At 30.1% G+C, this 27,121-nt stretch overlaps 1 protein-coding gene across 1 annotated transcript in view; it reads right to left on the minus strand.

Annotated features, from left to right (window-relative positions):
* LOC148304113 (leucine-rich repeats and immunoglobulin-like domains protein 1) overlaps nucleotides 1–27,121 on the minus strand; it is a gene marked incomplete at its 3' end in the record, with an annotated part of 617,685 nt that overhangs the window by 222,601 nt on the left and 367,963 nt on the right. The window contains exon 3 of the mRNA XM_088268824.1: nucleotides 219–240. The remainder of the gene's footprint in view (nucleotides 1–218; nucleotides 241–27,121) is intronic.

A 27,121-nucleotide genomic window follows, 5' to 3' on the forward strand; every position in this document is an offset into this window, starting at 1 on the left:
GCAAAAACAAACTTTCTGCCCTGTAGCGGGTAAATATTAAGTTAAAAATATGCCTCTTTTGCTAAGATATAGTACATTTTCTGGGCATTCCGAAAACATGCACAACTGAAAATTGACGATTTTTGATTTATGACGTTCTCGAAAGGAGTGAGCGATATGTATATAGTAGTTAAGTATGTATTATATAAGTATTTTCAAAAAAAATAATTGTAACTTACCAATATCTTGTCAGTCAGATATCTGAAACAAAATAGAAGAAACATTTAAATCGCACAAAAAAGATAATTCTTAATTTAGTAATTTTAAAAACTGAAAAAAAGACAATGTAAAAGAAATACCTCGGAGCAGAAGGGTTAAAAGAAAGAAGTGTTAAACACAATTCTTGATTAAAAACAAAGAAAGACTAGCTTTAAAAAAAAAACTTTTTCCATTCAAAATAGCATGAAATTATACAACTGGAAAAAGGTAAACATCAAAACAACCTTGGAAAAGAAGGGTTTAAAAAAAAGTAATTAAAATAGTTCTGAAACAAAATACAGACTATTTTTTTTTAAGAAAAACAATCTTTTCTTCCAAAACATAGCTGAAATAACATGAAAAACAGTTTGAAAAGTGTGCTGAGCGAACGTTTATGTTTGTATTTTCAGATTTGTAATATTAATTTTTAAGCCATTTTTAAAACAGTCCGCAATCAATCTCCATTTATTTAAGTAGGCAGAGATTTTTCCATCTTATTTTTGCCCGCTTCCGTTATGATTCCTCATTATTCCTCACTTTGAAAGAACAAAATATCAAAACGTTCGCGGTCCTACATTTGCGATTCGAAAAAAAATCACCATATTTCGTTCGTATGATATATCGCTCACTCCTTTCAAGAACGTCATAAATAAAAAATCGTCAATTTTCAGTTGAGTATATTTTTGGAATGCCCAGAAAATGTACTATATCCCAGCAAAAGTGGGATATTTTTAACTTAATATTTACCCGCTACAGGGCAGAAAGTGTTGTTTTTGCATTTTGAAAAAAAAGTATTGTTTAATTTTTTTTTAATATACTTAATATTTTTCAAATGGATTAAAACCTTCAGGTTTTACCTAAAAAATCTGTTGCACAGTAAAAAATTTAGTAAGTGGCTTGACATTTATTTTTAATACATTGTATTATATTTTTAAACTTTATAAACGTTCTCCTGAAAAATTAAGTTTTTTGATTTATGACGTTCTTGAAAGGAGTGAGTAATATACACTTTTATATGAAACGAGTTTTAAATTATTTTTGACAACTCAATATAAAGGAAGAAAAATATGAAAGTCTAGGCATTAACGGGGCTTACGACCGTCATAGGTGTGTAAAGTGATCACTTAAACCAGCCAATGATGGTCGTAAGCCCCGCAATTGCTCAGACTTCCATATTCTTCTTTATCTATGTATGTTGATATGCCAAAAAAATACGTAATAATTTATTGAATGTATTTAAAAACTAATACTAATAAAATACTGGTTTTATTGGAGTACGTTACTACATAAGTATAGAAAATAAACAGTTTATTTCATCCTGAAGATTGCTACTTGTGTCTCTTTGTATGTTATTTACATCCCTTGCTCAGTATTGTCATACTTGAATTCGTAAGAAATATTCCCAATCCTGTAGGCCCCACGTGAAGGCTATATTATTCATATATTGGGGATGAATGATAACCCCTAGGGGTGTGCATTGGAAAGACAAGATTTATTGCCTTTAAATATTCAAGAAAAAATGCAATAGGCCTACATAGGATTTCTGAAACAGATCTCATTATAAATTTATTTTCGTAGCCGTGGGGGTGATATGGAAAGGAAATTTCTCTACTTCTTATTTAAATAAACGTATTTGAATGAAACATTTCCTGGTTTTTCAATGACAATTTATTAATTATTCAGAAATACTCGTCAGTAGAGTTCATGTACAGAAATACATAATCAATAACCCAGTTAGGGATCTAAAATGAATAAACCGAAAAAATACTTTATCGAAAGATATTTTTGTTAGTGATTAGTTACATTTTCTCATTTGTTTCCTTTGATGAATATGTTATTTTTATGAATTTTTTGTATTCCTTTTTACTGTACCTTTAATTGCTTTTTATTTAACATTTTGCCCGTATTTTTTTATTTTATTTGTTTTTCAGTTTCAACTGAAAAATATAGTCAATGAGTCATGGAAATTATTCATCGGGAATTTTATGAATGTGACTTGTGTTTGTTACATGTTTGAATAAATAAATAAAAAATAAGTTAACTTAAAAAAATACTTCATGGAAAGATATTTGTGTTAGTGATAAGGTATATTTTCCCGTTGTTTTCCTTAAAACATGCTTCTAACCTAAGGTTTTTTTATATGCCTATTTACTATCTACGTTTAATGTTTTTTTTTTTTTTTTAAAGCTTTATTTATTTAGAAGAAAATTACTTTCTCATTTTTTATGATTTTGGGAATAAATATGTCTCCACACAAACACATTTTCTCTGCTTACCCCTGCAGTAAAATGGCGTGATGTAAGTAGAAGCAGTTAAAATTGACTTGAATGTTTTCTAAGAACCAACTACTCCTTATTTATTGGTACTTTTTCCAACCAGTTTCGACAAGAACCTTGTCGTCATCATGGTTAAACATGCACTGTTAAACATGTAACTCTGATTATGTTAAGGCTCTTGCCGAAACCGGTGGAAGAAAAGTACCAGTAAAAAAATGGTTAAAGACAAAAACAAATCACAATTTTGTTATTTAAATCACATTTTCATATGGTGTAGAGAGTCTGTGGAAGTTTTTGGTATCGTAAGGGAAGGGTAATTGTTTATTACCTAACTATGAGTTTTTCAATATTTTAGAATTAGTACATAACCCCTGATGATGACAAGGTTTTTGTAAAAACCGGTTCGAAAAAGTGTACCAATAAAAAGTGGTTAAAACAAAGTTGTTTTACTTTATAAAGTTTATAAAATATGCCACAAAGTATCTGCGAAAAACATTCAAGAGACAAAATTTATGTTTTATTTTATAAAGTTTTGAAGATGTGCTACAAAGATTCTGCGAATAACTTTAAATAAACAACTTTTATGGGTTTATTAATGTAAACAGTCCAGATTCGAAATGTTACTCCACGAAGTCTATGCCTAATCAATCAATCAATCGACTCACACTATTTAGTGAGTAATTCATACCTATTTAAAAAAAAGCATAAGCATTTCAAACAAAAGGTCATGTTTAATTTCACTTATGGCAGAATTTAGAGAACCATAAATTTATTCCGAGGCGATTACAGAGAGGTACATTTTCAAAATTCAAAGAATAACCGAGCATTCGTGTGGAGAGATTGTCAAAGGCTTTTGTCAAATAATGTCGAGGTGAAAATGCAATTTTCAGAGGCACGTAAAGGTCTGCAGTGAGTAACGTACGTACAAGTATCCATGTGTAGTCGAGGAATAGAAATGCCTTCGGGTACCTAATTTTGGCGCATTGTAGAAATACTTCTTACGGCCATCCTGCCTGAATACATTTATTCTATTCTGAAACACCGTTAGGTTTCCTGAAATACTTGCAAACGTTTTCTCTTTCAGTAAACGGGGTCAAAAGAACATATCACACAGAAGTAGGTAACACAATTCTTAAGGGATGGTTGTACATGAAATGATACGATGCGAAAACGAGTGCAGGAAAATAATTTGAAACATTATTTGAGTAGTAAGACAGCAATCTCATTTTTTTCAACCTTAGGAAATCTAATGTGATTTTTTTTGGGAAACGTTTTTTTTAGGAAACTTACAAACATATATTTATACTTATTTATCACCTTCAATGAAAAAGATAAAGATGCACTCAAAAGAAAGGAGCCTTAAGAAACATGTGACACTAATTAAAACTAAAGCAATTTTTTCCAACATTTTGAGTATGTCCAAATATTTGTTCACAAATCTGTTTTTTTTCCAATTAGAAGTTTTTATTTTATTTTTTGACATCTCAATTTAAATGAAGAATATGTAAGTATGGGTATTTACAGGCCTAATATGACCCGGAAAAAATCCAGTTTTGTGAACAAATATTTAGACACACAAAACGTGATAAAAATAACTGGTCAAATTATAAGCTGCCTATATTAAAAATCATGCTTTCTGGCAATTTCCAGTATGTAAAAACATCTGCGGTACGGATCTTGCATACATCAAAATAAAAATGTCACTGCTAAAAAAAAACTTTTCCAATACAACCATATATAGTGGTAGTGAACACACATGTACAGTGTAATGAGATAAATGATATATGTAGGAGTTCCAAAAAAATAGAAGTTTTATTGTCGATCATTGGTAGAATGTTAAATTATATAAGCGTGTTAAGAGATATCTTAACCAGCCTATGACAAGTCAAAAGCCCTGTAAATACCCAGACTTCTATGAGCTTCTTCGTCTATGTTGATATGTCAAAAAGTAAGTTCTTTTATTTTCTGACATCTCATCAATAAAAATAAATAAATAACACCTGCAATTGGAGATAATCCAGCTTTTTATTAAGTATTTGGACACACTCAAAATGTTGTAACTAAAGTTCTATTCAATTGCCTTTTTACATTATGTTTTCAACACTTACAAGCTAAATTAACAGAGATGTAAGTCCGTGTGAGCCAGAAATGACCACAGATTTATCTCCTAACAAAAACCTTAACAAAGGAGTTGCGTTAAAAGTTTCAGTGTATTGAGTAAAATAAAAATAGAAAAAACCCTTAGGACTTAATTCCCATTCCGCTGTGAGTACCTTAATCCTGCCCTGACCTAGAAAAGACGTCCTAATCTGTATTCCTCTTCCTCCTATGCAGAAGGTCCGTGTATAGTTACCAGGATACAGGATGTAAGAAAACAAGGGAGCAGGCATTGGTTCATTTAGTTTATTTCTAACTCGAAATCAGAGCGAACTAATCAGATTTACTGGTAAGGAATAAAGGAGTAAGTACAGCATTACGAATGTAAGGGAATATTGATTCCAGTGGTTATACTAGAATGGTAAGAGTTCTGGAACACAGAACGCAAATACATACGTGAGTTTAACGAGCGAAAATCTATAAATCCTTCAGGAATCAGGTCAAATTCGTTACTAGAAGAAAACTGTATTTTTTTAAACTATACATACATATTTATATTTATGTATATACTCTATACTATACTGTCTGTTTCCGTGGTGGTTTCAAAAAGTGTTTTTTTCACTCTAATATTTATTCAATATAACCCTGGAATGGTTACCTGAAGCAGAGGGATGATCACCTTTCCTTCATGTGTTAACGATTATTGGGTTTATATGATGCAGTGCCCTATGCACCCTATATATATATATATATATATATATATATATATATATATATATATATGTTTATATATATATATATATATATATATATATATAATATATATATATATATATATATATATATGTATATATATATATATATATATATATATATATATATATATATATATATATATATATAAATAAATATATATTTATATATATATAAATAAATATACATTTATATATATATATAAATAAATATATATATATATATATATATATATATATATATATATATATATATATATATATATATATATATATATATATATAGATATATATATATATATATATATATATATATATATACATATATATATATATATATATATATATATATATATATATATATATATATATATATAATATCTAGCTAGTAAGACATCAAACGGTCAATAATTACGTTTTTGTAAAAAATGCACTTGGTCACTTTCTTCTGTATGACTACGATATATATAATGTGTGATTGACAATCATAGGTAGAAAAGTGAATGTTGCACGTATGTAGATTGATGATTTTGCCATCATATGACAGGTCATAAATTTATGAATTAGTTTTTAAACCAAACACAGATTTTTAGGCTACTAAGTTGTATTTGATTGAAAACATATAAAAATTAACTTTGTGACAATTTTTTCGCCTAGTTACAGCATTTTCAAACGAATTCGTTTAAAAGTGCCATAACTAGGCGAAACGATTGTCACAATATTACTAAGTTGTATTTGATTGAAAACATATAAAAATTAACTTTGTGACAATTTTTTCGCCTAGTTACAGCATTTTCAAACGAATTCGTTTAAAAGTGCCATAACTAGGCGAAACGATTGTCACAATATTAATTTTTATATGTTTTCAATAAAATACAACTTAGTAGACTTAAAAAAACTTTGTTTGATTAAAAATTAAAAATTAATTAAAGTTCTACAAAGTTAACGCAAAATCAATAAATACAGTCATAAACCCTATAAAAATCCAGACTACCATATTCTTCTTCATTTATATAATGATGTCAAAAAAGTTATTCAATTTGTTTTTCGAAATTCTGAATCCATGAATGATGAACGCTAAATAATTCGCCGTGGAAAGAAAAACAAGGCAAAGAGTGGTGAGTGGAATTAAACAAAGTGACGGAAAGGGTAGGAGGTACGGAAAGTTTGCAGATATCGGGTTCAATTCGTTCAAACAACTTCAGCGTAAGGGGCAGAACAATCAATCAATATCGATCATAATTGCGACCGAAAGCGCCAAATGTTGACGAATGTCTTCGACTGTTAACGACGAAATTCTCGTATTTTCTGATATTTCTAATTTTTATTTGAGTTCGTCGAGAGAATGAGAACAATACTGTGTAAGTGGAATACGTTTATAAAATAAATTAACCTAATTCAAGCCCAATATATGATCAACCACGACTTCATTTGCGTTAAACCTAATTTGAAGTAATTGAATTTTTGCTCAAAACACCGTCTTTGTATTGAAAAAGAGTGTTTGATAATGTCATTAGAAGACGAAACGCGTCACGTATTAAAATATACATAAATAAATTTATATTTTATTCATAATTTCGGCATTAACTTTGTGGTAAGACATGTTACAATGATTAAAGAATACACTTGTTTTTTACCACTTGAGTTTTATTATAGACTACATGTTTCAGAAGTTAAACTTCCATCATTATACAGACCTGAATGATGGAAGTTTAACTTCTGAAACATGTAGTCTATAATAAAACTCAAGTGGTAAAAAACAAGTGTTTTCTTTTATCATTGTAATAAATGTATAATCTAACAAACCTTGTTTTATTTCGGATATATTAACCAACAATTGAAAAAATTAGTTTTACTTCGAAATAAATATTGTTTTCAAAAGAAAGGAGTTAAAAATGTTAAAAAAAAATAAAAAGGGTCTCTGCTACATTAAAGGGTTACTTCAAACAATTATAGATGCTGCCAAGAATTCACACATTAAGCGACGTAAGATGAACATGATATGCGTATGACTTTGAGTGCCATGGTTGTAAATCAAGGGCAGAATGGTGAATGTTACAGTGTATGAAGTGATTACTCAACCAGCCTATGAAAGGTCATCATAAACCCTTTAAAACACATATTCTTCTTCATCTATGTTAAGGTGTCAAAACGTTTTAATACATTTTTTTTCACTCTAATATTTATATATAATATTACATGTTATCTGAAACACAGGATTGTTCACTCTGCGTTTATATAATAAACGATCAAATTCGCATTGCATAAATTTGGTTAAGTGCCCTATGCAACATTGGGTACCGAAAAGGGTGAGTAGTAAGATATTTGATAAAAACAAAGTTGTATAATTTTATAAAATATGCCGCAAAGTATCTGCAAATAACATTCAAGAAAAAAATAAGATATTTTTTTGTGATGAAGTAAAAACACTTCAAGACAGTAATTAGGATTATTTGTTCATAAAATAAGTTTCCAATAATCTTAACTTATCGAATAAAAATAAAATTTCATGCATGTATAAAAACGTTTCTCGACTCTAACAACAAAGAGAGCTTTGAATAAAAGTGTTTTAAAAAAATTCTCGAAAGTATCCACGTTTTACAAAATCGCTTACGATAAAAGCACAGTAGAAAAGTATATAAAATTTTCTTTTACATTGGAGTTTCCCGGATGTGGGAAACATCCCCAAGACACCTGGGGGGTGGAATAAGGCTGTAATCAGCGGAGAACGGAACCTTAAGGGTAGTTTCATGTCTTTTCAGCCGAAGCCTATTTCACGGAGTGTATTGAACTGAATTTCAATAGTCAAACCTCCGAAAGAAGAAAGAAAATTGTGTTTGTATTTTATGAACTTTTATGACTTGGTTTCAAATTTATCGCACTAAAATATTTTTACGTGTTTCTATTTATCGATTTTTCGTTATGACAACAGAATCGTGGAGATTGGAAGTTTCAAATAATTTATGATAATTTAAATAAGATTTACAATAAAAGTGAATATCGTACAAAAACTGCTAAAACAGAGGATTTTTTTGTGAATGTGTTGCCAAATCGATAAAATAAGAATAAAAGAATAATCGGTGGGTGTGTATGAGGAAATGCACAAATGTATAAGAAGCGAATATTTTTTGCAAGTACAGAGTGGTGTGGCGTTATATTCACTCTGCCTACCCCTGCGCTAAGCGGGGTGGTGGTTAGTTGTTTATTTAAATAGTTACATTCTAACCCTTATGTATGGAACCGAGGTACGGAGTTGGCAAAAGAAGGATGAAAGCAGACGGAATGCAGGCAAAACGATGTTTGATAGATGTTCGAATGGTGAAATAAGGAAATAATGCAAGGCTAAGAGCATTATCGATAAAATTAATAAAGGTGTGTTAAGATGGTTTAGATATGTGGAACGTATGAGTGAATGGGTCAACAAATTTATGAGGTAAATGTAGTTGCAGAGGAAGACCGAGAAAAACTTGGCACAATCAGGTTTGTCAAAAACTTGAAAGCGGCCTTGTCAGGAGTCGAAATAATTGCGGGGTATATATGAGGAGATGCATGAATGTCGAAGAGGCGAAGAATGTGTGCAAAAATAGAGAGGAGTGCCGTTGTTTTCCCTATGCCAACCCTTATGAGGAAGCGGAGTGTTGGTGGGTAAATATATATATATATATTTTTCAATTCTAATTTTATATCGCAACGTCACAAAACAAATACAAAAAAGTTCTTAATTTATAAAACAAACAAAAAAAATCGGTTTCAAGACAAGGTCTGTCAGGAAGCCTAGATGCTTGTGTATCAGATCTGAGAATGCGGTAGGACAACTTTCAATTTCAAAACGTCATTTTTGCTCATATGAAAGTTACGTTTCTGTAAAATACAATATTTTTATTTATTTATTTATACCTGTATAAGTTCCTACCTACTTAAATGTTACAACCAGCCTTTAAAAAAAACTCATCTATTAGGTAACGACAGGATAAGGTTATTTCAATAAATTAAAAACTAAATATAGGTAAACGATTACTTTTTGTCAGAATAGCAAAAGAATCTCTATTAAAGTATATTAGGGGTAATATTTAAGTTCTATGAATACAAATGTTATGAAGGATAATCATAACATATCAAACGGCCAGTAACACGCGATGCAAATCCGGAACGACAGTGTGTCACGAATATTTCACGAACATCTAACCAAAATACCAGGTCTCGTTTTAATCAATAGGATAATCACTTACAGAAACAACTTTGAAGCTGAATAATGAATATTGCAAAGTATTAAATATAATAAAAATGTAAATGGCGGCACGGACTTTCAATTCAATTTAAATTAATTATTCAAAACGTCTTCTGAAATTATATCGAAAATTGGATTAAATTCTATTATCACGTTATTTCAATTAAAATAAAACAAAAAACAGTAAAAACTTAATTAAAATAAAAAAAAGCTTTGCAGTAAAATCTAACTATTTTTGACGAAAATTTTATATGATTTTTTAAATTTTATATATAACTACACTATTCATAAAAAAATGTATTTTATGACACGTGTTTCAATTAATAGAAAGCCATGTAGATATATTTATATATATTTTATTTATTGTTTCGGCATTAACTTTGTGGTAAGACATGTTACAACGATAAAAGAAAACACTTGTTTTTTACCACTTGAGCTTTATTATAGACTACATGTTTCAGAAGTTAAACTTCCATCATTCAGGTCTGTGTAATAACTATTATTATAAGTTATACTACTAAGTTATTATACAGACCTGAATGATGGATGTTTAACTTCTGAAACATGTAGTCCATAATAAAACTCAAGTGGTAAAAAACAAGTGTTTTCTTTAATCGTTATTTATATATATATATATTTATATATATATATATATATATATATATATATATATATATATATATGTATGTATATATATATATATATATATATATATATATATATATATATATATATATATATATATATATATATATATATATATATATATATATATATAAATATATTAAATATATATATATATATATAAATATATATATATATATATATATATATATATATATATATATATATATATATATATATATATATATATATATATATACAAACATATATTTACACACACACATACATACACATAACATAATTCTTTAAACAGTTAACTATCGTCGTAAGAGAACAATGTGCTTGAAACTCCAAGCGAAGGTTAAAAAAAATGGCAAATGACAACTTATTTCGATTCAATTACGTTTATCAATGGAAAAAATCAAGGTGAAAATCAAAAATACCAATTACATAATATAAGTTCACTTCAAATCTAGTTTTTTATTCGTTAAAAATTAATCTGTACACACCATAAAGAAATTCAGTCAATAAACAGCTGAATTTCTTGGGGTTAAAAAATCCTATGGGTATGCTCCAATATATTGAGGACTGATCACCTTTCCTTCGTGTGTTTACGATCAAGATAAAACTGCGTTTAAATGATGCAGTACCTTATGCACCATCGAGTGCGGATGAAGGGCTAAAGATGATCAAATCCACAGAATTAAGTTATTATTAGAAAATGCGAAATTTATAGTAGTCGTACAGGAGAAAGCGACCAACTAACAAAACATAAAATGTTCAGGAGGGTCTTTTACGTCACTTTTGCTTGGCAAGAAAATAAGCATCAATGCAGTTACTCGCTTTTAACAAATCAATATATTACACTTTCAAGTTTAAAATCACATTGGGATTTTTCAGGGCAATATTAAGCTAGTAAGATATCAAATAGTCAATAATCACGTTTTTGTAAAAAAAAGCACTTGGTCACTTTCTCCTGTGTGACTAAGATATATTAAATTGATGAAGGGCTACGAGAATAGTTTCAATATAAGTATATAAAGGACTCTTTAAGGACGACGAACTATGTCCAGAATTAATGAACACGGGTTGCATTAAGATAATCTCACTTTGTAGTCTAATAACGTTACTGAATAAAGGGTTTAAAGCAAAATATAGAAAATTTACTTATCTAACAGAATATTAAGGTGGGAAAATAATTAAGAAATTAATTGGAAACCCTTTGTGAGGTGATAAATGATTATTATTATGTAAATATTTAGAGGGTAATGAAAATAGCGGAAGAAGGTTAATCTTACTGAAAATAAAGCAAAACATTATATTTGCTAAAAAAAAGAGATAACAGTCAAATTATTGTAAAAAAAAAGTTTAAAAAATTTACTTAACGTCATTGACTTGCCGAATACCATGTAACATACCATCACGCCGTTTCACCGCAGGGGTAATCGGAGAGAATAGAACGCGATACCAATTTGTCTCTTCAAATTATCTTCCCCTTTTCCATATTCATGCATCTCTTCATAACTACCCGCCGATCATTGAACACGAAGCGGCGTGACGGTAAGTTTTTTTTTTTATGAAAATTTCATGTGAAAAAAACGTTATCGTCACACGTGTTTCGATGCGATAAATAAAATAAAATACAAAACAAGTGCTACCCGCTCTTTAACCTTCAACGTCCCATGTACCAAACTCAAAAAAAAATAATTAGCTTCATAAACGGTGTTTGAAAATGATGCGGAATTCACCGAAATAACTGTCATAATAGATTTGAATAAAAAGTGGTTTTTACTAGGTAAAACTTTAAATTAAAAATGGATAGATTTTCCACAAAGTGAAAAAAATATATAAACATGCGTATATTCACGACTCGAAAATATTGACAGCTTCAGACTGCTCGTAGCGGATTTACAGGCTGGCTAATTATAAAACAGTAACCACCCTTCTACCTATAACTACAAAGCTCACCCCAACCCCTTCGAGGATCTACCCCCAGCAGCCTTGCTGTATAAAAGTTCACAAAAAGGTGATCGTAATGAAATCCAATGGTCCGAATTCACATCACGTGCTCTCCAAGGATTTATGGTCCGGGATATCTCCGGAAATCTGAAGGTGCCAATGGAGGCCACTCCGTTCCTTGACAACTGGATTTAAACCCCCTTCGAATATTGTTTATTATGTGTACGACCCTTGAAAAAGCTTAAAATTACGATGCTTTGATTAAATAAAGCACGACTACATAATTATTACACTTAATTATTATATTTACAACATTTTGAGTGTGTCCAAATACTTGTTCACAAAATCTGGATTATCTCCAATTACAGGAGTTATTTTCATATTATTTTTTGACATCTCATCAAATATGAAGAAGAATATGGAAGTCTGGGCATTTACGGGTCTGACGACCGTCAAGGCTGATTTAAGTGATCACTTTACACACGTGTTACATTCACCAATTCTACCCATTATTGACAACCACACTACTCAAACTCTTGGAACTTCTATATATATGCACCAATTTAGAAACCTTGTTCCTGAATCACTAGAACTTCACTAGAGACATAGTAAAAAGCTTCTTTACATCTCACCGATAAATATTACATCATATTGAGTGTTTCCAAATACCTTCAACAAATCTGGGTTTTCTTAACTTAGTGTAGAAGTGTGAGTGAAAATATTTGAAGTATTTGGACACACTCAAAATGTTGTTAAATTATTTTGTACATAGAAAGTATTGATAGCTTTGTGGTATGGTAATATTGAATATATATTTTATTAATATTACTTTAAAGTTTTATTGCACTAAGTGAACGATGAATGAAAAGGGGAGTGTTGTCGTTGTGTGGTTGTTAATCATGGGTAGAATGGTGTATGTTGCACGTGTGTGTAAAGTGATCACTTTACTAGCCTATCAAGCACAGTCAATTCCCGGATTAAAATATTATTTATCATCTTACAATGATTAAAGAAAACACTTGTTTTATACCACTTGAGTTTTATTGAAGACTACATGTTTCAGAAGTTAAACTTCCATCATTCAGGTCTGTATAGTATCTGAATGACGGAAGTTTAACTTCTGAAACATGTAGTCTTTAATAAAACTCAAGTGGTATAAAACAAGTGTTTTCTTAAATCATTGTAACATGTCTTGCCACAAAGTTAATGCCGAAAAAATAAATTTTTCATCTTTGTTGAGATGTAATTTTTATTTTATTTATTCCATCAGACATTGGATAGTTCACCCTTCGGATGATATCAATAAGAAACAGTTTTTTGTAAATTAAAAGCATTGATAACTTTGTGGTATGGTAATAAAAAACTCTAATAAAAGTGGTATTACACAAAGCGAATAATGGACGACAAGGAGAGTGTAATATTATAGATGTCTTAACTTGACGTGAACTTGATGTTTTTTTTTTGATATCTCTTCAAAGCTGAAGAAGTATTGGCATTTACGGGGCTGATGACCGTCATATGCTGGTTATTAATGAATTATCAATGGGAAAAAAACTGTTTTTATTCTGACCCCCACGGGAATCAAACTAGGGACCTCCAGTATGTTAGCAAAACCACTTTCAAAAACGACAAATTTACTTAAAGAGAGCGGATTTTTACTACGTAAAATCTAAATTAATTTGATAAATTTTGGTAAAATTTATCCAGTTTAAATTTTAGTTTTTATTTGTAAATACCACTATTTAAAAAAAATTTAGTATGGATTTTTTCTTATAAGCTACTGTACTAACTATATCTCGAGCTCTGTGGAAAAATACTGGTTTTTACTAAGTTAAATTTAAATTGAAACATTAAAACAAAATAAAAATTTATGTAAATTAATGAAATAAATATACAGAAATTTAAAAACTACATCGAAATGATAAAAAAATCCTGTAAGCACGTCCTCACTCTTTACTCGGTACAACTAAACTGATTAAATTCGTATTTGAAAAAATAGCACGAAGGAAAGTTTGTTGAAGGACCTTAATAAAATAAATACCCTGGAACTACAATTAAGATGTGGTGGGAATATTAAAACATTTTTGAATAAAACAAAGCCTTAAGCCTTTGGGGAGAAAGGAACATTTGTCATAAGTCTTTCGGAGTCAGGAAATTATAATTCATAAAAGAAAAGTTTTGTTTCTCCTTTGGCAGTGGGGCTATTCTCTTGAAAAATATTATTTTCAGGAATTTCAGGAAACATCACGTTTATATACGTAATATAAATGTCATACTAATAATATAATAGTCTTGATCAAGGCAAACATTTAAATTGATTTATTAAATGAGCTTAAAAGCATTTAATCATATCGTTGTGTGTATATTTTAGACAGAGCTAAAATTTATTTCGTTCAATGTAAAGTTAGAAAGTTATTAAACAAATTAATAATATTTACAAAGATTTGTACACAAATATGAGTTTTTTTCACGTAGGACACCAATTAAAAAATATATATATATATATAATTAACTTAGAAAAAGAAGAATATGGATGTAACACTTTAACTTCTCAGCAGGTGTAGGTAGAGAGAATAGTACGCCACACAACTCTGTCTGTGCAAATTTTCGCCTCTTTCACATCCATGCTTTTCCTCATACATACCCGCCGATTATCCCGACTCCTGTCTGAGAAAGACTGCTTTCAAGTATTTGAAATACTTGATGATGTCAAGTTTTGATTGGTCTTTCACTGCTTCTATTTACATCTACATTCGCAATGCAACGAATGAAAGATTTACAGGGATTTATATACACTTCATATCGGTTTCTGCTAAATTAAACTTAAGTGTGGTTGTCAATCATGGGTAGAATGGTGGATATTACACGTGTATAAAGTAACCACTTAAACCAACATTTGACAGGTCGTAAACCCCATAATAATACACAGAATTCCCTTATTTTCTTCATCTATGTTGAGATGCCAACGTGATGGATTCAACGTCATTATCAAAGACAGTCTCACAATACATTTTGATCAATATTGATTTTACTTCAATATATTTAAAACTGATTTTTGTACATAATTCACTGTCCTTTCAATATCTTTACCAATCTGTCCATCTCTAGAAAACATACTTCTAATGTTCATATTGTTAAACTCTCTAGAAACGCTTTACAAATATTTGATTAATTTGCAAGTCTGGGAGCCAATTTGAAAGCGAAACAAGTTCAAACATCTCCCGTACAGAGCTTTTGATGGCAGGATATTCGCGGTGAATGCGTTCTTCGTTCTTAATATAAACTGTTTTCTAAACAACACATGTGCAATGGGTGCATTAACCTAGAGCGCCCCGGAAACTGCATACAAACGGAAGTGAACACCGAGATGCTGTTTGAGAGCGGAGAATAAAGGGAATGGGAAATTGCCAATAGCGCAGGTGTTAAATGTTTTGAGCTTGCAAAAGTGCATTGCTTTAATTCAAGAGGTAAAATGCAAACAAATCTGAAATGGCTGCAATAGTAGAAATAAAATTCAATGACAGTATATGAAATCAATATTTAAAGCACTTAGCTAATGATTACAATTTTAATAACTCAGAAAATAACTTTGTATGTATCGCAAACTTTACTTTTACTTGTTCAATACTAATTTTTACTTACTAATCTATTATGTCACGAGTTTTTATGTATTTTGAACATTGATTTTCAATTTTATAACTTAGAAAACCGCTTTCATTTATTGTACCTGATTATATTTGGTAAATACCACTTTTTATTGGCAAAAATATTGTTAGTAAGATATTTAATAATAAATACTATAAATACTATCTGCACACTATGGTGCATAGAACACTGCATCCAATTGATGAGATGTTAAATTGATTTATCATTACACAAAGGAAAGGTGATCAATCTGCACCTCAAAAACTAGTCCAGGGTAATATAAGAAATATCCGCACCCCAATGGTGCATAGGGCACTGCTTCATATAAACGCAGTGTTTTTTTATCGTTTACACATGAAGGAAAGGTGATTAACCATCCGCTTCGAGTACCAGTCCAGGGTAATATAGAATAAATATTACAGTGAAAAAATCACTTATATTTATTTGACCCCCCCTGGGACCTTCAGAATGATAGCCGAGCGTGCTGACCATTACACTACGGAGGCGGACAAAATAGTAATATAAAATAAGTATTTGACTTAAAAAAACACAAATATTTATTTTGACCTAACCAAACTAATCTAACCGCTACACTGTACACACAAAATAAATAAACAAAACATTCGTACAAAAAAACATTTTACAACAAAGTTTATTTATGTAAACACGACTACACCCAAAAACTGTTCTAATCTTCATTACTCATTAATTTTGTATCTAGTAAACGTTTGTATTTTTACAATTTGATGAGAACATCTGTAGTTCTCAAAGCTCGTCGTGTTAATATTTTTGTAAATGAGAAATATCGGTGTTTTTATTATTTACACAAATATTTCAATTTCACACTATTTCTGTGAGTCATCTTCACTTCTCATCGATTTTGTATTAAGTAAACGTTTGTATTTTCACATGTTCACGAGAACATTTGTAGTTCTCAAAGCTAGTCGTGTTGTTCAAAAAAAAAATATTTATGTTTCCATTATTCAAACAAATATTTCAATTTTATACTATTTCTGTGAACCTAAGCGGCTATTATAAGAAATAAGTATCAAATTGTGGTAAAGTGGGTTCGAAACGAGAAACGCAACACTAACCACGGGACCTCAATCCGAAACAAACGTAAAACTAAAAACTAATTAATAGATTTATATTATCCACTGACACTTCGTGATGGAATTGCATTTTTAATTTATATTAAGATTAAAACCAATATTTTTAGCTTTTCCAATTTTTTTATTTGACCTGCGACCGGGTTTCGTCGTTACCGACATCATCAGAGTAATGAGAGGCTATGATTTGATATAATTTTATTGAGAAATTAATTTAATTTGAGTGAATTTAAGTATTATGATATTAAAAATATTTTTTATAAAGTTTTTTTGTATTGAGAGCACGATTTTATAACTTTATAAACTTTATTAACTATTATAACTTTGTATAAAATCGTGCTCTCAATACAAAAAAACCTTTATAAAAAATATTTTAAATATCATACAATACTTAAATTCACTCAAATTAAATTAATTTCTCAATAAAATACTATCAAATCATGGTTATCAACTCCTGCCTTCTTTTATATATATTTAACATAACAATTTTTATAGCTTCTCACCAGTCTGATGATGTCGGTAACGACGAAACCCGGTCGCTGGTCAAATAAAAAAAGTGGAAAAGCTAAAAATATTGGTTTTAATCTAATAATAAACTAAAAACTAAATTTAATTAACTAAAAACTGGTCTTATACAGTTTATTTTAACATTGAAATTATCATGTTATTCCACAATAGGTATATGCCAAATACTAAAAAAATAACACAACATTTGCTGAATTACTTTTGAGACTATACGAAACAAATCCTTTCAATGAGAGAAGATATTTATTACCATTCTGAATCGTATTCCAAAAAAAAACGATAACCAACAGTCCCGTACTGCGATGCATCGATTCATGTACGATATGATTACTTTCCATGTATTTTATCGTCAGTATAGCTACTGAGAAAGTGAACAGAGACGAAAACCCGATTACATTCCTGGATGTGTGATTGCGAAATCTCCCCTTGCTACGGCGTCTTCAGACCGCAAACGTGCGACAGTCGAAATAAGCGCAATTTGCCAAAAGGGTCCGATAATTAATTTCTTATCACTGTTAATTGTCAGCGCTGCGATCATTAAGGGTGTACTCGCAAATACGCAATTTAGTAAGCGACCGGATGCGTGAGAAGCCAGGCATAATTTTTAAAAAGAATATACATTGGATTTAAAAAAAAATACTTACTCATCCTTGTTCGCACCCTATGGAGCATAAAGCACTAAAGCAATGTTAATTCGATCATTTATAATATAATTGCAAGATAATAAGTCCTGCGCTTCAGGTACCATTCCAGGGTAATAATCAGGGGCCGTTTGGCTACCGTGCTGGAGGTCTCAGGTTCGGTTCCCAGGAGGTCGGAAAAAGTATGAGTAATTTTTCTAATGTCTATTAAATATCAACTTCGTTTGACACCTGAGTCGCAGAACTGATCACCTCGCCTACATATAAATAACGATCAATAAAACATTGCGTCGATGCGATACACTGCCCTATGCACCATTCGGTGCCGATAATTGTTACAAGAAAAAAATGTTTTTTTATGAAATTCATTCATACACAAAACTACTCATCGGATAAGTTTCAATGACATCCATGTGTTTCAAACCTTTTTACTCAAAATTGTTACTGAATGATACCAGGAAGATTTCAAACCCCTAGGAGCGAGTAGAGTTAGATGGGAAACACTGGTTTATTGTAACATTCTATAAAATGGTATGCGCATTGGTTTTAGAGGCAAGCAGTAAAACTGCTCTTCATAGTATGATGTTTAAGGGCGTCTGAAATGTGCGTTTGCAGTAATGAAAATGAATATTCATACAGTAAAGGTAGTTTTCAGACAATTTGGAAGCCATTAAAATAATAGCGATTGAAATAACCCTACTGGAATCATTGCAAGATCTCAAAATTGTCCATTAAATCTCTCGTAATAAAATTACTATGTACTCGTTTGTAATAATATGCACTTTACAAAATTGTGAGTCAATAGTTTTAATATACATCTGAAAGAGATGATAATAGGTTGAATGCGTTGGAGATGTGGATCTATAGAAGAATGCTTGGGATATCCTGGAGAGACCACGTCTCCAACGACGAGGTACTACGATTGATCAAAGAAAGGAAGCACCTACTCGCGACTGTCTCCAAAAGACACGCCGAATGGATCGGCCACGTGCTAAGACAAGAGGATTTCCTGCACAAAATAATAGAGGGGACGATCGAGGGAATAAACGCCAGAGGACGCCCACGCCGCGAATACCTAAGCGGCTTATACGAAGACATGGGCTGCTCGACGTATGAGGAGCTAAAGAGGACTTCCGAAAATATGCGAGATGGCGAAAGAGATGTCATCTGTTGCTACAAACCAATCTGTAGGATTGAGACCAGAGAGAAGAGTTTTAGCAGTCAAATAATTTTTCAGTTCTTCAGTCAAAATTGTACTTATAGTCCATTATTTGATTCAACATCGGTTAAGCAAGATTCGTCAGTATCCAATTCAAACCCCACCAACTCCTTTCAACCTAGGAGTATATAAGCTGGTTCAATAATAATTTTTAACCCTAGTGCATGTTTGACCTCGGCTCTTAACGCATGTTTGTCCTGCAACCATTAGTGCATGTTGGTCTTCGGGTCGACCGAAAATCGCATGTGTTAAACATTTTGTTTAGTTTTAAGTGTGTGAATAGTGCTATGGTAGTGAAGGGTAGTATTGTTTGCATGCTGTGGTAGTGATTGTCCTGACGAAGAAACGTGTACGTCTCGAAACCGGAAGACATAAAAATCTTGATGTGGGTTTTATACTAATATAACTAACATTTTTGTAAAAAAAAATAAAAAAGTTAAACTAAGAGACACGATGAAAACAATGAATGAGCACCTGTCTTAAAATACTGTAAACTAAAACATATCTGTATGTGCAATTACAATAATAACATTTCACTTTTAACACATTCATCCGAACACTTATAAAATTATCGAAATTAGATGGAATTCATATGGACAATGATGCTTAAAAAAAAACTCATGGAGGATGTTACTACCAATTCTGTACAATTTCTTACAATGGTGAGTACATCTCAGTTGCTGCTATAGTTTCTTATATGAGCTTGTCCGGCGCTAGAACTCGTTCGTCCATAGGGGATAAATCCCTTTATTTGCTGCATTAGCTTTCTCATAAAAATGTTATCTTAAAAAGTGTTGCATAAAAGTAAAGAAACTAGCTTGTGAATAAACTAATAATATAAAATTAGAAACATTAGTCACTTTAATATTTTACCATTTTTAATTTATGTTTAACTAAAATCTATTATGACACGTGTTTCGATGCATTCCGCATCATTTTCATACGGTGTTTGTAAATGATGCGGAATGTTTAATAAAAAGTTGTATTTACCAAGTCAAACTAAAATTAAAAATACATAAATTTAAACGATTTCAAGAATTATTAAAGGAGATTAAGAATAAATACCTTATTCATTTAAAAAAAATCATTCAACATCCCAAGGATAAAATTACGTAATTAAAGACTTAAATTCACATATCGCTCACTCCTTTCAAGAACGCCATAAATCAAAAAACTTGATTTTTCAGGAAAACGTTTTTAAAGTTTAAAAATATTATACAATGTATTAAAAATAAATATCAAGCCACTTATTGAACTTTTTACTGTGCAACAGATCTTTTTAGGTGAAAACTGAAGGTTTTTTCTCCATTTAAAAAATATTTAGTATATTTAAAAAAAATAATTAACAATACATTTTATTCAAAATGCAATAACAACATTTTCTGCCCTGTAGCGGGTACATATTAAGTTAAAAATATGCCTCTTTTGCTGGGATATAGAACATTTTATGGGCATTCCGAAAACATGCGCAACTGAAAATTGATGATTTTTTATTTATGACGTTCTTGAAAGGAGTGAGCGATATGTTGTTTGAAAATGATGCGGATGGATTGAAATACGTGTCACAATAGATTTTAAGAAACACTGGTATTTAGGTAAAATTTAAATTTAAAACATTTAAACGATTTTGACCTTTTTAGAATTAATGGCGAATCGGTTCGAATACAAATTATCGATCTCTGATTTCCGATCGGCTAAAAAACCCAAAATAATCCGCAAAGAGCCTTCCTTTTTGAAGGTCTAATGGGGTCGTTTTAGGGAGATTAACATGTCACGCGCCGATCTAAGGGGCTGTTTACACCCCTTCCGTTTTCTACCCTTAACTCGTGTCGTACGGAGTGATTACAACTTTAATTAGAACACGACGAAATTCTAACACTTTTAGACACAGAAGTTACATGATCCAATAAAGGAAGAAACAATGTTTTAACTCAGAAGTGAGATGGAAATCGTGTTAGATCTAAACAGGTACAATTTCATTACAACGGAAACTAAATCATGGAAGATAAATCTCTGGAGTTGTCGCGAATTTGAGGCAGCATGTATAAACTTGTAAATTAATTAACGTTCACATGTTTTGCTTTGTGCCAAGAGCAAAAATGGTGCGCAGTTGGGTTTCAGTTCTCGTGCGCATGGACCAGAGAATTACATGAACCTTACTCTCAATTCTTTTATAACTTTCTTATCCTTTACATTTTCATATCTTTCTTTTTATTTAAATCTTCCCTTTCTTTCTTATTTTACACTTTCAATTTTTCAGCGAAAGATGGACCCTCACCTAAGCTATCACAAATAAGATTGAAGCATTCCAAATGTAGTCTTAAAACATACAGAATACCCAAAATATCATAGTTCTACACAAATAGAGAGTTCTAAGCAAATATTTATTTATTGATTTGGTATTTACTTTGTGAATTAACATGATGATTATTTTTTTAAATAATAAAAACTTGTATAAGACTACTGTTGAGTTTAACAAAGTAAATACGGCTAATTTTGAGAACTACAGATGTTCTCATCAACAGGTAAAAATACAAACTAAAAAGCAATAAATAAGTTCGGTACTAATAGAGGTGGATGGACTAAAAGGTTAGGGGGTAAGACATGATTTAAGAGAAACATGGCTTAACCTTGCTACAAGTATCTTAAATTATTTATTACACGTTAGTTTGTATTTCCACCTATCGATGAGAATATTTGTAGTTTTCAAAATTAGTCGTTTTTACATTATTAAACTCAAAAATGGTATTTTACATGTTTTTATTTTTTTTTTAAATTTAAACGAATATGGTTTCAAAACATGAGAAAAGAGCGACAAGTTACGGATAGTACATAATTAAAGTATAATGGTATTTTACATGTTTTTATTTTTTTTTTAAATTTAAACGAATATGGTTTCAAAACATGAGAAAAGAGCGACAAAGTTACGGATAGTACATAATTAAAGTATATTGAACATTTTATGGCAGGAAGAAAATATGGAATAATAACTAATATTTTACAAGGCAAAGTCAAAAGACATCGCGTCACAAGAAGAAGACGTATATCCTGTCTTAAAAACTTCAAAGAGTGGTTCTACTTCAGCACTAAGTCGCCATTTAGACAAAGAAACAATTGCATCGAAGATTCCCAACCTTCAGTGTTCAGAACCTCGTACTATAAGAAGAAAAAATAATTTAAAGGAAAAAAAATATCTTGGTTAAAAGGCATTAAAATATTAGCTTGAAAACTAAAAGTTTTAAAAAGCTGGGCACTTAATGCTTTCAAGCACATTTTATTTGCTCTGCAGTTTATTTCCGAGGCATGAGTAACGCCTTTCAGCGGGTAAAGAATATTAAATAATATCCTTGGTGCAATAAATTAAATTATACACTACACAAACAAAATCTCGGCGCTGCGGCTCCGCTCCGACATTTTAATAATGTTACGCTGTACGTACACTCGCCATTTACTGCTACAAGGTTATGTACTCCTGGTATTTCGTGCCATTTATAACGGGACTATTTTTCAATTTATGACCTATTTATATTGTAAACTGGGGTTTTCACAAGAAAACAGGGAGGATAGAACGCCAAGGCCTTATAATGAATACAAACTGCATAAAGAAAATAAAATCATCTTTTAATTTAAAATAAATTGATATTTTTCATAGTAGTTTGATTGTAAAAAAAAAACCGTTAAGTTGAAGGTTGAATTTCTTTTGTCAAGTTTATCGTATTAACTTAAAATGAAGCATTTTAATAATGAACAATAACTTTCTATTTATTATTAGAGGAGCAAGTTTATTTTTTTAAGTGACAATATTAAAAATAAAGAAAAAATAAAGGTAGTCTGTCTTATTTTATAATAGTTGTATACGGCTCCGTTAGTGTCGAAAAGCTAAAATAAATATAAGTGATTTTTCAGTACAATATTTATTTATTAGCATCTTGGACCTGATACCTGCAGCAAAAGGCTGATCACATTTTCTTCGTATTTATAACGATCGAGATAACACTGCTTCTATACGATGCGGTGCCCTATGCACCATTGAGTGAGGATAAGGATTATAATAATGAATATATATATATATATATATATATATATATATATATATATATATATATATATATATATATATATATAACGTGGTAATATTTTTCTTTTGTAAATTGCGTGTAAATAATATGTAAAGTGGGTGTATAATAATAAAATAAACAATGTGTTGCTTTGTAATTAAAGAAACGACAATAAAAGTTTATTCTTAATTAATCTTTACAATAATTTTTATATCTATATGATTCTGACAGTTAATAATATTATCGGAAGTCTTTTGTTTTCTTCTGAGCGACGCATGCGACATCTAGTGGTAGAACTGTTTTATGTAGGTACTATTTGTAGGTACTTAATAAAATGTATAGGTAGGTACCTAGTTATTTTATTACATCTCCCCCCTTGGGGATGAAAATTCATAGTAAAATTTTCACTCGTCCTCCGGATCATCTTCTTGTAGTGAAGGGACTGGTATAAGTTTAGTGATATGATAAAGGTTTGATTTTATTTTTTTGTGACCTGTATCAATTCTGTATATTGAGTTAGAAATTTTTTCAATAATTTTATAAGGTCCAATTTTTAGTTCATCCAATTTTTTTCTGTTTAGCTTGTTTCCATTTTCCACATACACCATGTCTCCTACGTTGAATTCGCACCCTATTCTATTTTTGTCAAATAATGTTTTATTGTAATTATGTGATTTTATTGTATTTTCAAGCGCTATTTTCCTGTCTCTAATCCAGTCATTATTAGATTTTCCTTGTTTTAATTCGTTGGGTAAAATATTTACATCTGTACCATATAAAAGATAACTTGGGGAAAAGTCAGTGACTGAGTGATTAGTATTATTATATTTATGAACACATTCTTGAGCTATTGTGGTCCATGCTCTTCTTTTCCCTTTTTCATTTATTTTGCATCTGATTTTGTTCACCAATGTTTGATTCAGCCTTTCATTTAGGCCATTTGAGAATGGTGCATTTACTGCAGTGAAGATTATTGGGATCCGCTTGTCATTTAAGAATTCCTTGAATTCTTTCGAGTTTATTCCTGGGTATTGGTCGGTGAGAAGCATACCAATATCCTCGGTTTCAGTTATTTTCATGACTAGTTTTATAAAATCATTTGCATTCTGAATTTTCGAGGTTAAAATAAATGCGTATCTTGTAAAGTGATCCACTAAGAGATGTAGATATTTTTTTGTTGATCTTGAACCTCCTAAACCTCCAATTGTGTCTAAAGATATTATTTCAAAAGGCTTTGTGGCCGGGCCTAGATGAGACATAAATCCAAATTTCTTTTGTCCTCTTGATTTATTTTTAATACAAATTTCACAATTTCTACAAATTGTTTTTATGTTTTTCGTCAAATTTTTGGCTGTGTAATGTGGACTAATAGTCTTTTGCATTTGTCCAATTCCAATATGGCATAGGTTTTCATGTATGTCTTTAATGATTTCGATGCTAAACGGTTCTGAAAGAATTATTTTTTCTTTTTTCTTGACCTTTTTAAAATAGACATTGTTTTTTTCAATCCATTTGTTTTTTTTCTGTTGAATTCTTTCATTTTTATTCTGATCTCTTAAAATATCTTCTAATATAACCAAATGTACAACTTTTAATTGTTCATCTGCATTTTCATTCGATTCTAAAACTGGATTCCTGCTTAGACAATCTACTTCTAAATTCTTCTTTCCTGGAGTATATTTTGTTTTATATTTCGTAGTATTTTTTTCTACTTTATTTTTATTTTCATTCTTCAAGCACTGTTTCTGTGTTATTTGCATGTCTTCATTTTTATTCTGATCTTTTAAAATATCTTCTAATTTAACCAAATTAACAACTTTTAATTGTTCATCTGCATTTTCATTCGATTTTAATACTGGATTCCTGCTTAGACAATCTACTTCTAAATTCTTCTTTCCTGGAGTATATTTTATTTTATCTTTCGTAGAAGTTTTTTCTACTTTATTTTTATTTTCATTTTTCAAGCACTGTTTCTGTGTTATTTGTATGTCTTCATTTTTATTCTGATCTTTTAAAATATCTTCTAATTTAACCAAATTTACAACTTTTACTTGTTCATTTGCATTTTCCTTCGATTCTAATACTGGATTCCTGCTCACACAATCTGCTTCGAAATTCTTCTTTTCTGGAGTATATTTTATTTTATATTTTGTAGAAATTTTTTTCACATGATTTTTATTTTTAATTTTATCACTAGTTCTTAAATTTCCACGTCTTCTTTGATTATCTTCTAATCGTTTTCTTTGATCATCTTCTAATTTTTCTCTCTCACTCCGAACATATTGTAGTAATTGTTTTAATACATCTAATGTTTCATAATCCATTTCCAATTAACATTATTGTCGTTTTATAACGTGGTAATATTTTTCTTTTGTAAATTGCGTGTAAATAATATGTAAAGTGGGTGTATAATAATAAAATAAACAATGTGTTGCTTTGTAATTAAAGAAACGACAATAAAAGTTTATTCTTAATTAATCTTTACAATAATTTTTATATCTATATGATTCTGACAGTTAATAATATTATCGGAAGTCTTTTGTTTTCTTCTGAGCGACGCATGCGACATCTAGTGGTAGAACTGTTTTATGTAGGTACTATTTGTAGGTACTTAATAAAATGTATAGGTAGGTACCTAGTTATTTTATTACATATATATATATATATATATATATATATATATATATATATACACACACACACACACACACGCAAAAGCCATGTGGATATTTCAAAAATAAACCTAGGAGTTAGTTGACTTCAAACAGCTACGCCGATTAGCTGGTAATTAAAATATTTAATGAGAACTGACGATTAAAAAAATAAATCCTAAAATCTGGGAGAAATAAACTCGGAACTAAAAACACGTTTGTATATTTTTAATTAAGTCAACATAAACACACAAAAAACAGACGCCGACGATACTACTATTAGGGAACAAATTGTTGATCTGAAAATCTTACGGTTTGAAATTTAAGCTCGATTTTACTAATTAAATAAAAACGATTTTTTTTATATTGGTATTTTTTCTTGGGTATGGATATTGTTTAATCTTCACAAGATATTTTCTTTGATATTAAATTCAAGTTGGCTATGTTATAAGTAACATATAGAGGAAAGCAGAAAGATTTTTTTGTGTCTTGAGAATTTTTCAATTTGTGGATTGAACGCTTTTACGTTTTTACAGTCGATACGCTTATGATATTTATCGTAGGGTTCACGATATCTGAAAGAACAGAACCATTGTTTGCTAAAAAAACGATATAAAAAACAGTCTGTCGTCGGAATACCATACATTCATGATAGAGCATTAAAAAAACATAATTTTTTAAGGAAACAAATAACTAGAAACATGAATATAACAGTCACTTACAAGCCTGTATTTTTTATTGTTTTGGCATTAATTTTGTGGATAAACATTATTTAAATATAAACATAATACACTTAAATAAAACCACTTTTGAAACGAAACTACTTGTGACTAAACGTGACAAGTTTCAAGAACTACAGATGTTCTCACCAGTTGTCTCATGGCCTGCCCGTTGCGATTAGTACCTTAATGATTAATTGCTTCTTAATCTGTATTTTCATCCGTTGATGAGAACATTTGTGGTTCTTGAAACTAGTCATGTTAACATTTATAAACTCAAAAGTGGTTTTATTCAAGTGTTTTATTTCTAAACTTCATTATATTTTTCTACAAAATTAATGCCAAATCAATAAATAATAGAAACTTGAAAGTAATATATGT

This window comes from Brachycentrus maculatus, unplaced genomic scaffold (genome assembly GCF_059751285.1).
Source record: "Brachycentrus maculatus isolate JH-2025_06_01 unplaced genomic scaffold, ASM5975128v1 h1tg000332l, whole genome shotgun sequence".
NCBI lineage: Eukaryota > Metazoa > Arthropoda > Insecta > Trichoptera > Brachycentridae > Brachycentrus > Brachycentrus maculatus.